A 13,150-nucleotide genomic window follows, 5' to 3' on the forward strand; every position below is an offset into this window, starting at 1 on the left:
GCCAGAGTGCTGAAGTGTGAGTGGGCAGGCAGTATTTGTAGCAAACTCACAGAAACATGGAAGGGTGGATGGGAGAGAGGGGAACCAGGAAAGTGTATAACATTTGATTTATAAATACTTAAAATATCCCATTAAAAATGAAGAGACTGGGGGAGAAAGGAAGAGGAGGCTATCCTCAAAGGAATGAAAGAGCTTCTAGATGGTGGTTTAAGTTAGAAGATTCAAGATTCTTTGTTATGTACAAAAGGTAAGGGTCAGCAGACTATAGTGATTCATGTTTTTTTTTAAAAAAGTTATTGAAATAATATTTCCATTTTTTATATGAACACACAGTCATTGGAAAGAAAAATAGACAGCTGGTATTGGGTTTATTGGTTCAGGAATCATTGGCATATCTTCCAACATAGCGTAAACCACTCTCAGAAAGATTTTTATGGGATAAGACAGGAATAGAGAGTATTGATTCAGTGTTGGGATACAAGTATCTTCCATGTATTTTCAGTCACATACAAACATCTTTTTAAACTGTGAAAATATAAAATTATTAATTGATTGAATGAAATCATACGGTTTTAATTACTTACATGAAGCAGTTCTGTCTGTGTATATGACTTTCACAATTAGAATAATTTTAGGAGATGAATTCATTTAAGAAATTTTTAAAAGTGCTGTGGTATAGTGGTGGAATACAGCATCTAAAGTCTTATTGTCTGGGATGGAATACTGGCTCTCCATTATCTAATCATAAAGCAAATAAGAATGTAAAGAGACAAGTGCCTCTGAAAAAACTCTCACTATAAAATATAAAATGCCCGTATACATTCAAAAGAATACTATAAATATTTTAGATCTTCTAAAAGGACATAAGGATGATCATTTTAGACTGGGTTCATATTGCCATACAACATAGTATATTTAAAATTTAAAGCTCACACGTGTGAAGTTTTGTTTGGTCAGAACTGTTTTCCAGCTAGCATGCTTTAATTTTCTACCTGACATACTGCTTTAATTCTAATTGATTGATTTTTATTGGAACATTTTATGTTGCCAAATATTTGTCTTCTCTGTGATAGCAACAACAATTTGTGTGCAGGTGTATTTGTCAAACATGTAGAACCAGAATAAATCTGATTCGTCATGGTGAATGGAATTACAATAGGAAAAGTTTACATGATATATTTTGATATTAAGTACATGCATAAAGGAAACTCTGTAGTACATATATTTTTGCAAATTTGTTTGTAAATATTTTGAGATAAATATGTAGAAGCATGTTATTTGAGAAAATGAGAATACCCAATTAGTAAAATGCAAGAAAATATAAGATACTTATTCTGAATTGCAAGGTAATGCAAAATCAAAATTAACAAGAGTAATTTAATGGGATGGCTATTCTTTATGCAATATTTCTATGTCACAGAATTATTCCCTTACATTAGTACTGACCAAACTGAATTTTACTTCTTGTATTACAGTTAAAAAATAAGAAATAACACAAATGTTATCCTTTTAAATTATTTTAAAACTTAGTTACCATTAGATACATATCTCCTTTAATTAGGGTAGAATGACTTTTTTCTAAAATGCTTTTGCTAACTTGAGACATTCAAAAATGAATTTTGCTTTCTTTTTCCAAAAGCCAATACCAGTGTACATGAAGAAAGTCCATCAGTAGTGAGAAAGATAATTGCTGTAGTTATTCAATAATGATTTCCTTTGGTAAGTGAAATTATATCCAAGTGTTAGAGAATTAATCTAACTATTGTCATTTCCATCAGTAGATGTAGAAGAAACAATGATATAAACAAATGGAATTCCCTGCTACAGTAAACTCATTAAAGGTAAACCATACCTGCAAGCTATAGAAACTTTTCCAAGCAATTCCAATTGAAATTCTTACACAAATTCTTTTTATAATAAATGTAGTAAGCAAAATACTCCCATACAAACAGTAATATCTTTAGAGTAAAGTTCACATTAAATACAAACTTTCACTCTAGATATAGAGTCTTATTAATTAATCTATTATTACTTTGGAAGGAATAAAAGAGAATATGGATTGTGTTGGGTAGCAGGCAGCAATCAGAAGTCTCAACCTCTTTGTGGTAATCTAATAGATATGAATTTCATTTCTTCCATGAATATTTCAACAAGATTCTTCCCTTTTAATATTCCCAGTCTTTTGAATTGTTTCAAGATATCACGGATCCCATAATTGTTGGATTAAAAAGGGTTCACTGTGTCATGATAGTAAACTTAGTCTTAGAAATTCCCTGTTAGTTGCTACCTCTGAATAAGGACGTTTGAATCAGATCATGCAACTTGACTCCACAGAGATGTCATCCTTCTCTAATTAGCATTTGCCGACTTTTGTCCAAAATACCATGTCTTAGCCAGAGTTTCTATTGCTGTTATGAAATACCGTGACCAAAAGGGAAAACAGAAAGTTGGGAAAGAAAGTTTATTTTAGTTTACATCTTCTTTTTTAAAATTTTATTTAATAGAAATTTACAATCCAGATCTCATCCCTCTCCCAGCCCATACTCTGACTGTTCTACATCCCATACCTACACCCCACATGCCCATCTGAATGATGCTGACTCCCACACTGCCCCCAATCTCCCAGCCCTCTCCACTCTCTGGGAACTCAAGTCTTTTGAATATTAAGTGCATCTTGTGTTGTGTCCAGAACCAGCACTCCAGTCTTAGAGGCCTCATATCAGCTGGTGCATGATGCCTCATTGATGACTCAGTGTCTGAAAAAAAAACTGGGGTCCAGCTTAGTTAACACTGCTGGTCCTCCTGCAGGGTTGCTCTCCTCCTCAGCTTCCTCCAGCTTTTCCCCAGTTCGACCACAGGGCTTAGCAGCTTCTGTACATTAGCTGAGTGTAATTATCTGCATCTGATTCTTTCAGCTGCTTGTTGGGTCTTTCAGAAGGCAGTCATAACAGGTCCCTTTTGTGAACATGACAAAGCATGAGTAATAGTGTCAGGGCTTGGGGGCCTTTATTTAATCTGGTTCCCAGATATGGCTGGTCACTGGAATTCCTTTTACTCAGGCTCTTCACTGGTTTTGCCCTGAAGGTCTTTCAGACAGGAACACATATGGGTCAGAGTATTGATTTGTGGATGGCCACCTTATCCCTCACTTGATGCTCTCTCTTCCTCATGGAGGTAGACTCTACAAGTTCCCTCTACCCACTCCCGGACATTTCACTGAGTCCGGATAGTCTCTTACCTCTCAGGTCTCTGGAATATTCTAGAGCCACCACCCACCGCCAAAATTTTAGCTCCTGAAGTTGCCTCTTTTCATTCATTCTGCTGACACTCAGGGTTTCAGTCCTACTCCCCACCAATAACTCTGTCCCTCTGTCCCTACTGTCTCCTTTCTCACCCAGGTCCCTCACCCTTCCCTCCTGTAGTTCATTTCTTCTCTCTCTCAAGTGGGATTGAGATTCTGCACTTTGGCTGTTCAGCTTGTTAAACTTTTATTTTTCCTTTTAGAAAAATTGGACATTTTTGTTTATGTTTCCAATATTATTCACTTTCCAAGTTTTCCAGTCGTAAGTGTCCTATCCCTTCCCCCACCAGTTCTTCTATAAAGGTGTGCCCCCTCACCAACCACTCCCTTTCCCATCACCCCCTGACATTCCCCTACGCTGGGGGTCCAGCTTTGGTAGGCCTAAGAGCTTCTCCTCCCATTGATGTCCAACAAGGCTACATATGCACCTGCAGCCATAGTTCTGTCCATGTACAGTCTTTGAATATTGTTTTAGTACCAGAAAGCTATGGGTCATTGGTATCGTTGTTCTTATGGGATTGAAAGCCCATTCAGTCCTGGTAATCCTTTCTCCAAATTTACTAACAAGAGATTCGTTTACATTCCACTGGTTTGCCAATAACCTTCATTTCTATAATTGGCATGCTCTGTGTCTCTCAGTAAAGATCTATATCGGTTTCCTGGCAGCATGCACTTCTTAGCGTCACCAATCTTATGTAGTTTGTGGCAGATCTATCTATCTATCTATCTATCTATCTATCTATCTATCTATCTACCTATCTCTTTCTATCTCTATCTATCTCTATCTATCTATCATATATATATTTATATTTATATATATACATATACATATATACATACTCACACATTAACACACACACACATATATATATATATATGTACATATATATGTATGTACATATATACATATATATATATATATGTGGTAGGTTGGAACTTTAGGATAGATTCTGTGCAACTAGTTCAAAAATGTAGAATCAGCAAAGGCCAATGCCAATCAGACTCCCTCTTGTTATTTTGAACCTATTGAAGTTGAGGTTTCTCTGGACATCAAGCCATTCCTCTTCCTGCCCATCCTCCTGAGTCTTGTGCTTGGCCTGAATAAAGAATCATGGTAAAACCTCCAAAACCCTTAAGTCTGTCCCTGGGAACAGGAAGGTAGATATTATAGAACTGATATCTAATTGGACTAGACATCCACATTCTATAGTCCATGATGTCCTTTGCTTTACTGCTATCTCCTATTTTTGGATAAAATAAGGATTTTGGAGTTCATTATTTCAAGTAGGTACAAAAAATTTACACTGTTATATTCACTCTATAGATTGGCATGCTTTATTGCTTATTAATTGCAAAAAATGGAATTGTAAAACATAATTTTTGAGTACACATTCAGGAATGACATATATATATATATATATATATATATATATATATATATATATATATATACATGCATATATATATATTCTCCTATAAGGAAAGTAAAATATGAAAATGAAATACAATATTCAGTCAATTAAAGGTCTGTAGGGAAAATACTGGCCTTTGGGAAACAAAGAAAACCTAGGAAATTGAAGTGTATGTCACAGGAACAGACCTAAGTGTAGAATTGTTATCCAGAATAAACTCCTCCACTCCATGTTCCTAGACCTTTTCTACCCATGCCAAGTGCCTGATTAACTTTCTCCATTCAGAGCATGAAACCATTAAAGAAGGAAAAAGTCACTACGTTTAGAGTGATGGAGTACATAAAGGTTTCCCCTGAGTCACAGGAGAGATACCTGGAAAAGGCACTCTCAAATCTGGACAAGGAAAGGAAAGCTGTTCAGCAGGTAGGCCATGGCAGTTCTCAGAGACATCATCATTAGGCCCTGTCTGAAAAATATCTTGTACCTGGAGATACCTATCTTCTGTGATGTCACATTTGATGTCGTGACTGCAACTGCCTCTCATATATTCCTTCAGTACCTCTAGGTTTTACTAATTGACTTCTAATTCATAATAAACAGCCATTTGGGAGGGAGAACAAAGAGGATGAAAAGATCAGATATGTGGGGAATGAAGGAGGCTGGCCATCTGTCTTGGTATAAAAAAGGAAGGAATACATGGTCCTCGGTATAGCTCAGTGAGTACCTGGTAGGGATTTAGTGGGAATGCTAAAGAGATAGCCTAGATCTGAGCCTCCAACCTATGGGTATCAGGATATGGGAGCCTCTCAGAAGCATCTGGACTTCCCTGTTTTTATGGTTCCGAAATCTGAGAGTTTATATCATTAATTTCTTTATTCTAAAAGTCAAATGTTGGTAAGGGCACAGTTGTTTTTCTGAGAGCTCATAGCCTTTACTCTTTTTGATAAGAAGAAAAATGTCCTAAGGAAAAAAGGAGAGACAGGTATTGTGTCCTACCTCAGAGTAAACTCCTCCATGTTTTGGATATCTATAGTGCAGTCTGGGAAGCAGCAGTGCTATTAGTTGAGATTTCATCATCTCAGTCTTTCCACTAAAATTTCCACTGACTACCACTTTACTTCTCTGTGTCACTAGGTATGATTAACTGTCAGTTTTCTCTTCCTTTATTCCTTTGTTTTTTTTTAATGTTCATTTTCAATTCACTGGTTTGACACTAGGGTTCATGTTGTGGTTTGCCCTAAAGTTATCTGTGGTCGAAGCTAATTCCCCGGCCCCAAGGTCAGCTGCATAGTCCTGTACTCAGAATTCAGGTTGCTTCACCAGAACCACGACCCCATTGAATTTGTAAAGTATATGTGAGTGGCAGGAACAGGACAGAAGGAGGGTTATCATGGGAGGAGAAGGAAGAATGTGCGGAAGAGAAGTTTGAAGGAAGAGGAGGAGACTAGAGGAAAAAAGAGAGAAAGGAAGATGACAGATTGAGAAGCCATGGTATGTGAATTTAAGATTCTGCACTGTGTATTTACAGGTCGTTGTTAATGTTCTTAAGGGATGTATGGTACCTGGCTTTGTATGTTTAAGTGGGCTATTATATCTAATCAACTGGATCAAAGATTATTGTGTTGTATGTTTTTATGTGAGGGTTTGAGTATAGGAAAGTGTGTAATGTCATGAAACACTGTGCAGCAGGAGAGGGATTGTGTTTCTGCCAAGATATCTAGCAGAGAATTGCCGACACTTAGGTTCCAGAGTTAGCAGGGTAGAAGAAAATTTTATTTTTTATTTTTAGATTTTTACATAAACACATTTCTTGTATATAATATGTTCTAGCTCTGTCTCTCAGAAAATATCTATATCTGGTTTCTGGCAGAATGCACTTATTAGATTCATCAATCTTATCCAGTTTTGGTGATTATATATATATATATATATATATATATATATATATATATATATATATATATATTCTCCTTTGTGTGGCTCCTAATGCTACGGGGATAGGTAGAATTTTCACATAGATTCTGTGCAACTAAGTCAAGAATGTAGAATACACAAAGGACAATGCCAAATAAACTCTCTCCTGTACTAATGAACATATTGAGTTGAGGTTTAAATGGACCTCAAGCCATTCCTCTCCCTGTTTTTACTCCTGTATCTTATTCTTCCTGAAGAATAAATCATGGTAAAATATCCACAACACTCAAGTCTGACCATGGGAACACAGTAAGGTAGATAGTGCAGAATTGATATCAAATGGGACTAGAGAACCAAATTCTATAGTCCATGTTCTCCTCTGATTTACTGATGTCTGGTAATTTTGGGATAAAATAAGGATTTGGATGTTTATCATTTGAAGTAGGTCCACAATATTTACACTGTTATACTGATTCTATAGCTAGGCCACTTTTGTAGCCAAAATTATGACAGAAAATGGATTTGGAAAACAATCATGTACACAATTAAGACAATGAATTAGGGAAGATCCCAGCAGGCAGTACTCAGTGAACCATTGGATTATAAAGAAAATAAAACAGGAAAATATAAAGGACATGTAGCTGGAAAGGGAATGAATCCAGAGAGAGTAGAACAAAGTTAAGGATTGGTGTGATCAAGGTAAATTGCAAACATGTGTGAAGAATAAATAAAAATTCTAAAATAAGAAAAAAAGTTCTGAAAATATATTGAGGATTTTTATATCCTATGGAAGTCATTTTTCCGTAAAAGTAGAATAGAGTATCCTAACTTTTGTTAAGTTGCAGAAAAGTCAGTGAAAAAACATAGTTACACTGGTTTAGTGCATGCGGTCTGCATTATTGAAATATCAAACTGAGGCTCATTAATCTGTACAGTTAATTTATATCACCTGTTCAAATAAAATAAAATGAAACACTGTGTAATGATCCACAAAACCAAACTGCACACTATAGAAGTAAATGCAAACCAAAAAAATGTCCCGTTCCTAACCTCAACAATTTTACTCTTTGAAACTCTGAATAAATATGAATATAAAGGTTCTAACCTGATACATAGCATATATTATGGTGTCTTTGTGACTTATATGGTAAGATTTTTAGAGTTGCACATTGCCATCAATTATGTCATTCATTTTTAAAATCCTAGGACAACAAAATTTAAAATCCTTGGGCTTTGGTCCTGACAGCCAGGGATTGTACTCTGTACATGATCACTTTATATTAATTAGCTAAACTCTGAAAGGGAATTAGGTGCTTCACAAAATTATATTGTTTCATTGCTATGGTTATGATAAGTGTTTCTTGTGAGAATATATATATATATATATATATATATATATATATATATATATTTCTCATGACAAATTTTGCTTTCTCTTCTGGTGTTTTGTGAGCTATTGATGAGCTTAAACCTAGCTTCCTTACCAACCTAGCACTCACAATAGATTATGTTTCAGTGTTGAACATAGACACACTAAAGATAGGGAAAACACTGAAAATAGTATGGGCTTTGTTCACTGTTCCAAAATATCGTTTTCTGACTTCTTCTTCATCATCTTCACCACCACCACTATCACCACCACCACCACCACCACCACCACCACCACCATCATCAACATCATCATCACCATCATCATCCAATTTACATGAAATTGAATTTGGAATTTTGTTACACCAAAGATGAAATGAGAAGTATTCTGCTTGAAGAAGAGATACTGATGAACACTAACTGCTGTGCAGTCATTTTAATGTCATAAAGACATTGCCAAATTTGCTTCAGAAGATTGAATGAAATGGTAGCATTCTATACAACAGGGTTTGAGAGTCCCTTAGTAATAGAATGGTCTTTTACAGCAAGGTCTTCATTATCAGACTTTGATTTAACCCATCTACCAACAAAATGAAATTGTCCCAGAAATATTATAGTGCCTCTACAGAAAGAGATTTTATCCACTGATACACATCTACTTCTATTTCTTAATTGTCATGTTGACATGGGCATAGGATACAATATGTTCTGATTTACTTATGGCATTTTAGTATTATTTGGGTTAATTTTGAAAATTTCAAAGGAAAAAACCTATGCCATGATTGTATCCCATACAACTTTTAATTCGATCTTGAAGAGTTTCATGAAAACTGAATGTATATCTTCCATTTAAAAAATTGTAACATCCATCATGTGAAACTCCCACTGAACCTCAGTGGATTGATGTCTCTGGAAGCATTTAAAGACTCTCCTACTGCATTATTGCAACTCTATAGAGGCTTCACTCCCATAGTGGCAGTCCCAGATTGGCTGTAAAAAAATCATTTTCTGTGCCTTGGAAAGGGTTTAAAATTTGTGAAAATGGCGCAGACAGGCCCTAGAAAGTATGTTTTTAAAATTATTTTCTTAAAATTAGACTTATTCATGGAATATATTTGAGTTATGACTTGCCTTCCCTCTATTCCCTCCTTCTTCTATTCCTCTCCTGTCATCTGTATCTACATTCTTCCGACTCTCACTAGAAAACAAACAGTCATCTCAGCGATAAAAATAAAATGCAAGTTAATGAACTGGAGTAGAACAAAACAAGCAGATAGAAAAGAACCAGTACAAGGTACAAGAATCAGGTACAGACACAGGGACCCAGACTTCTAATCACACACTCAGGAATTCCATGGAAACATAAAACCAGGAAAATATATACACAAACATACAGAGTAACAATTAATAGATACATAAACAAATAACATAAGGAAGAAGAAATCATGAAGAAAAAGTCCTGACCCATTATGAGACAAGGAACCTCCAAAGATAAGGTTGAGTTCCCTTAGTGCTTTATACACAGTCTAAACTTAAATTTAATTTTTGTACCCAGTGAGATTCCCTTGGAGAAAATTAAGTTTTCATTTTCAAATGATTACCCATTGGAGATAACTTCTGGTTTAGAGATAATGTGAAGTGCAGGGCTTGGATTCTTTCAAGGGCTAATTAAGAGATAAGGAGATCTGTGAGTTGCTGTCTTCTGAACATCATGCAGTTGTGACACTCAAGAAGTCACAATCTATCTGAACAGACCCTAAATAATATTGACCCTGCCTATTCAAAGTAACTAAGGACAGTGCTGGAGAAAAAAAAAATGATGTAGCCACTGGTGTCTTACTAGTGGTTAAATGTATAGCTTCACACCCATGTTCACCGAAATGGCTCAGGTTAAATCCAGGGGTTTATGAAACAAATAATAAAGATATGCAAGTGCTATCAGGGTTTAGTCCAAAGAGGGTATGTTGCTTGGGGAGGATGAGGTTGAGAGTGTAGAGGGCTTCCATACATGTGTTGTGCATCTACGGAATTGTCAAAGAATAACTTGCTTTCTTAAAACTTCTAAATGTAACCACCAAGAAAGTTTGGGAGATATTCTCTCAAGTCTGCTCTATTTGTTTTAAAAATTGGGTCTCATTGCATAGCTCAAATTGACCTAAAACGCCCAGTGTTCTGTCACATGCCTCCCCTGCCCTTATTGGAGGTTTACTAAACATGGACAAAATTAAAGGATATATGTAAATCTTCTGTTTATGAAATTTGACAACATAATGCAATATTCTGTTATTTGTTTTTCATTTAACAATATATCTTGAATACATGTACATGGGGAAATTCTTCATGTAACATCAGGCAATTAAGAAATGGTAGTATATTCTTTTGTTTAAATAATAGCCTACCTATGTAATTCAGATTATTTTCATTTTCATTAACTAAAGTTCGTTACTGTAAATCAGCATGAACACTGACTCAGTCACTGTACTCAATGTTGATTATTTACATTGTATTTTGTATAAATTACAAAACACGTTGTTGGAATGATGTCAAGGCTGTTAAGTAATGTAATACTTGTATAAATACTGCCAAATTGCCATCTCAGAAGACTATAATAAATACATTTTGTAATCAATTTTATATGATAGAACCCATAGTATACCATTCAAAATTAATCATGTACATATTTTAAAAACGGTATCAGTCTCTGATTTCTGTCACTTGTTGAATTAGGGTATGGACTGAAGAAACTGAAGGGGAGGGCAGCCTCTATAGGAAGACCAACAGTCTCGAATCATCCCCACCCCTGAGATCTCCCAGACACTAAGCCACCAACCAGGTATCATACACGAGCTGGTCCAAGACCCTGACACATGTATAGCAGAGGACTGCCTGGTCTGGCCTAATCCTGGAGCGACGTGAGCCCCCAGGGACCAGGGATGACTGGCAGGATCTGGGGAGCATCCTCTTGGAGTAGGGGAGGAGGAAGTGGAATGGAATGAGGAACTGTGGAAGAGGACCTGGAGAGGGAGCAATGGCAGGAATGTAAATAAATAAAATAATTTTTATAATACTTTTAGTCATAAATTCAAATGCTCGTTTCTTTTAAGCATCTACATTGCAATACAATCGTGAAGTTTAGCGTTTTATGCTTACTGAACTGTGTAAGAATTAATCCTTAATTTTCTCTATTCTTATTACTTTGCATCAATTGTGTTTGCCTATGTAGAATGCTTACTATTCATAATTTGTGCAGAAAATACATTCATGATTTTTTTTTATTTTAATGATCTGTTATGTGTGAATGTCTGTGTATAAACTTGTGCACATGAACACAGGCACCTGGGGAGACCAGAAGATGTCAGATACCCTGCAGCAGCTTTTACAGCTGGTTGCAAGTGGCTTCATGTGTGTTGGAAACTGAACATGTTTGCTCTAGAGAGTAGTAAGTGCTCTTAACCTCTAAGCTAATACTACAACACTTATTACATAATAAAAACAAACCTATTTATAATTTTCTCATGTATTTCAGGGTATCTTTGAACTTGGGACATCTTGCCTCATTCTAGGTGCTGAGACTACATTCAGGCAATTTCCAGCTTTCTTTCCTTTATCTTAGTAAGATGTGTTAGATCAAATATGTTAATATTATGCAGTAAATCCTCCATATGTTTACTTATAGAACCTTGGCTTAGTGTCTGTTTCATTCCTCTGCAATGACTATATTAATTTTAGAGTTCGCAGTTCTCTCTTTCTTTACACAATTGATCAGATGTGTTTTTCTTTCATATAGAATGAATAAGAGCCTTTTAGTTTTTCTTTGAATAGTTAATGTACTAAGAAAATGTGTTGAAATTCCCATTTTAAGGCCAATCCAAAACATTATTTCTTTAAAATGTTCCTAGAGTTATGTTTTTCTTTTTCTTCTTCTTCTTATTATTCTCATTAGTCTCATTATTAATATTCTGTGTAAGCTTTTATGTGTTCAAGTCATGTAGTGAATATGGAAATCTTCCAAACATATATGTGTAGGTATCAAATTTAGGTTCTTGGTTTTTCATGGCATAAAATTTTATCTGCTCAGGGACCTCACTAGAACACACTGTAAAACATTAAGGTGACATATAGCTCCAGGCTGCTTTTATATATACAATGTTTCCATCATTTTGTTTTAAAAAATATTTTTGATTATTCTAATATATTTTGTTTTCAATGTCCAGTTGGTAATTCTAGTGTGCTTATTTTATTATTTAGGTAATAATTTAATCATAATTATTATGCACTTGATACCTAGCTAATATGAAATTATCTTATAAAATTGAATAAATGTAATTAGTTCCCTTCAGCATGAACCTTGGTACATAATTTTGTTCATTATTACTATGTATTTGCATAAAACAGAGAATATTTCATTGTCCCAATACTGATGCCAATTTTATACAGTATGACAGCTACCAACTACATGTGACTTTTAATCATTTAAAAGGAGTTAAGATTATATTGTTAAATGATATTTCCATAACATCAAGTAAATAGATTTTTTGCTTCAATTAATTAAACGTGCTACAGCAGGAAAAAATTTAATTTCCTTTGATATGTTAAAATGAAATTTATCTTTACCATTCTCCTGCCTATCAGAAAACCAATATTCTTATACAGGAAGATTTGCCAAGCACATGGCAGGATAGCCACAAAGGCAGTGCAGTGGCATGAATAGCTTGGTGATAGCCAACAGCTCTCTAATTTTGCTTAAGTCCTGTTCAGTGAACACGTATGGTACTGGTAGTTTATCCACATATATAAGGTTATTGAAGCTGTGGTTATGGGGGAGAATGTACAGCCCCTTACATATTAAAGCCAGTATCATACCTAACAACAATCATAGCCATGTGTCCTTATATACAGAATTAATTACAGTCTCTGCAGCAAAGATCACAGTAAAAATCCCAGCCAATCATATACCCAAAAGATGCCTCAACATATAAAAGAGACACGTGCTCCACTATGTTCATCGCAGCCTTATTTATAATAGCCAGAAAATGGAAAGAACCCAGATGCCCTTCACCAGAGGAATGGATACAGAAAATGTGGTACATCTACACAATGGAATATTACTCAGCTATCAAAAACAACGAGTTTATGAAATTCGTAGGCAAATGGT

The sequence above is a fragment of the Rattus norvegicus genome (assembly GCF_036323735.1).
Source record: "Rattus norvegicus strain BN/NHsdMcwi chromosome Y unlocalized genomic scaffold, GRCr8 chrY_unlocalized_21, whole genome shotgun sequence".
Taxonomy (NCBI): Eukaryota; Metazoa; Chordata; class Mammalia; order Rodentia; family Muridae; genus Rattus; species Rattus norvegicus.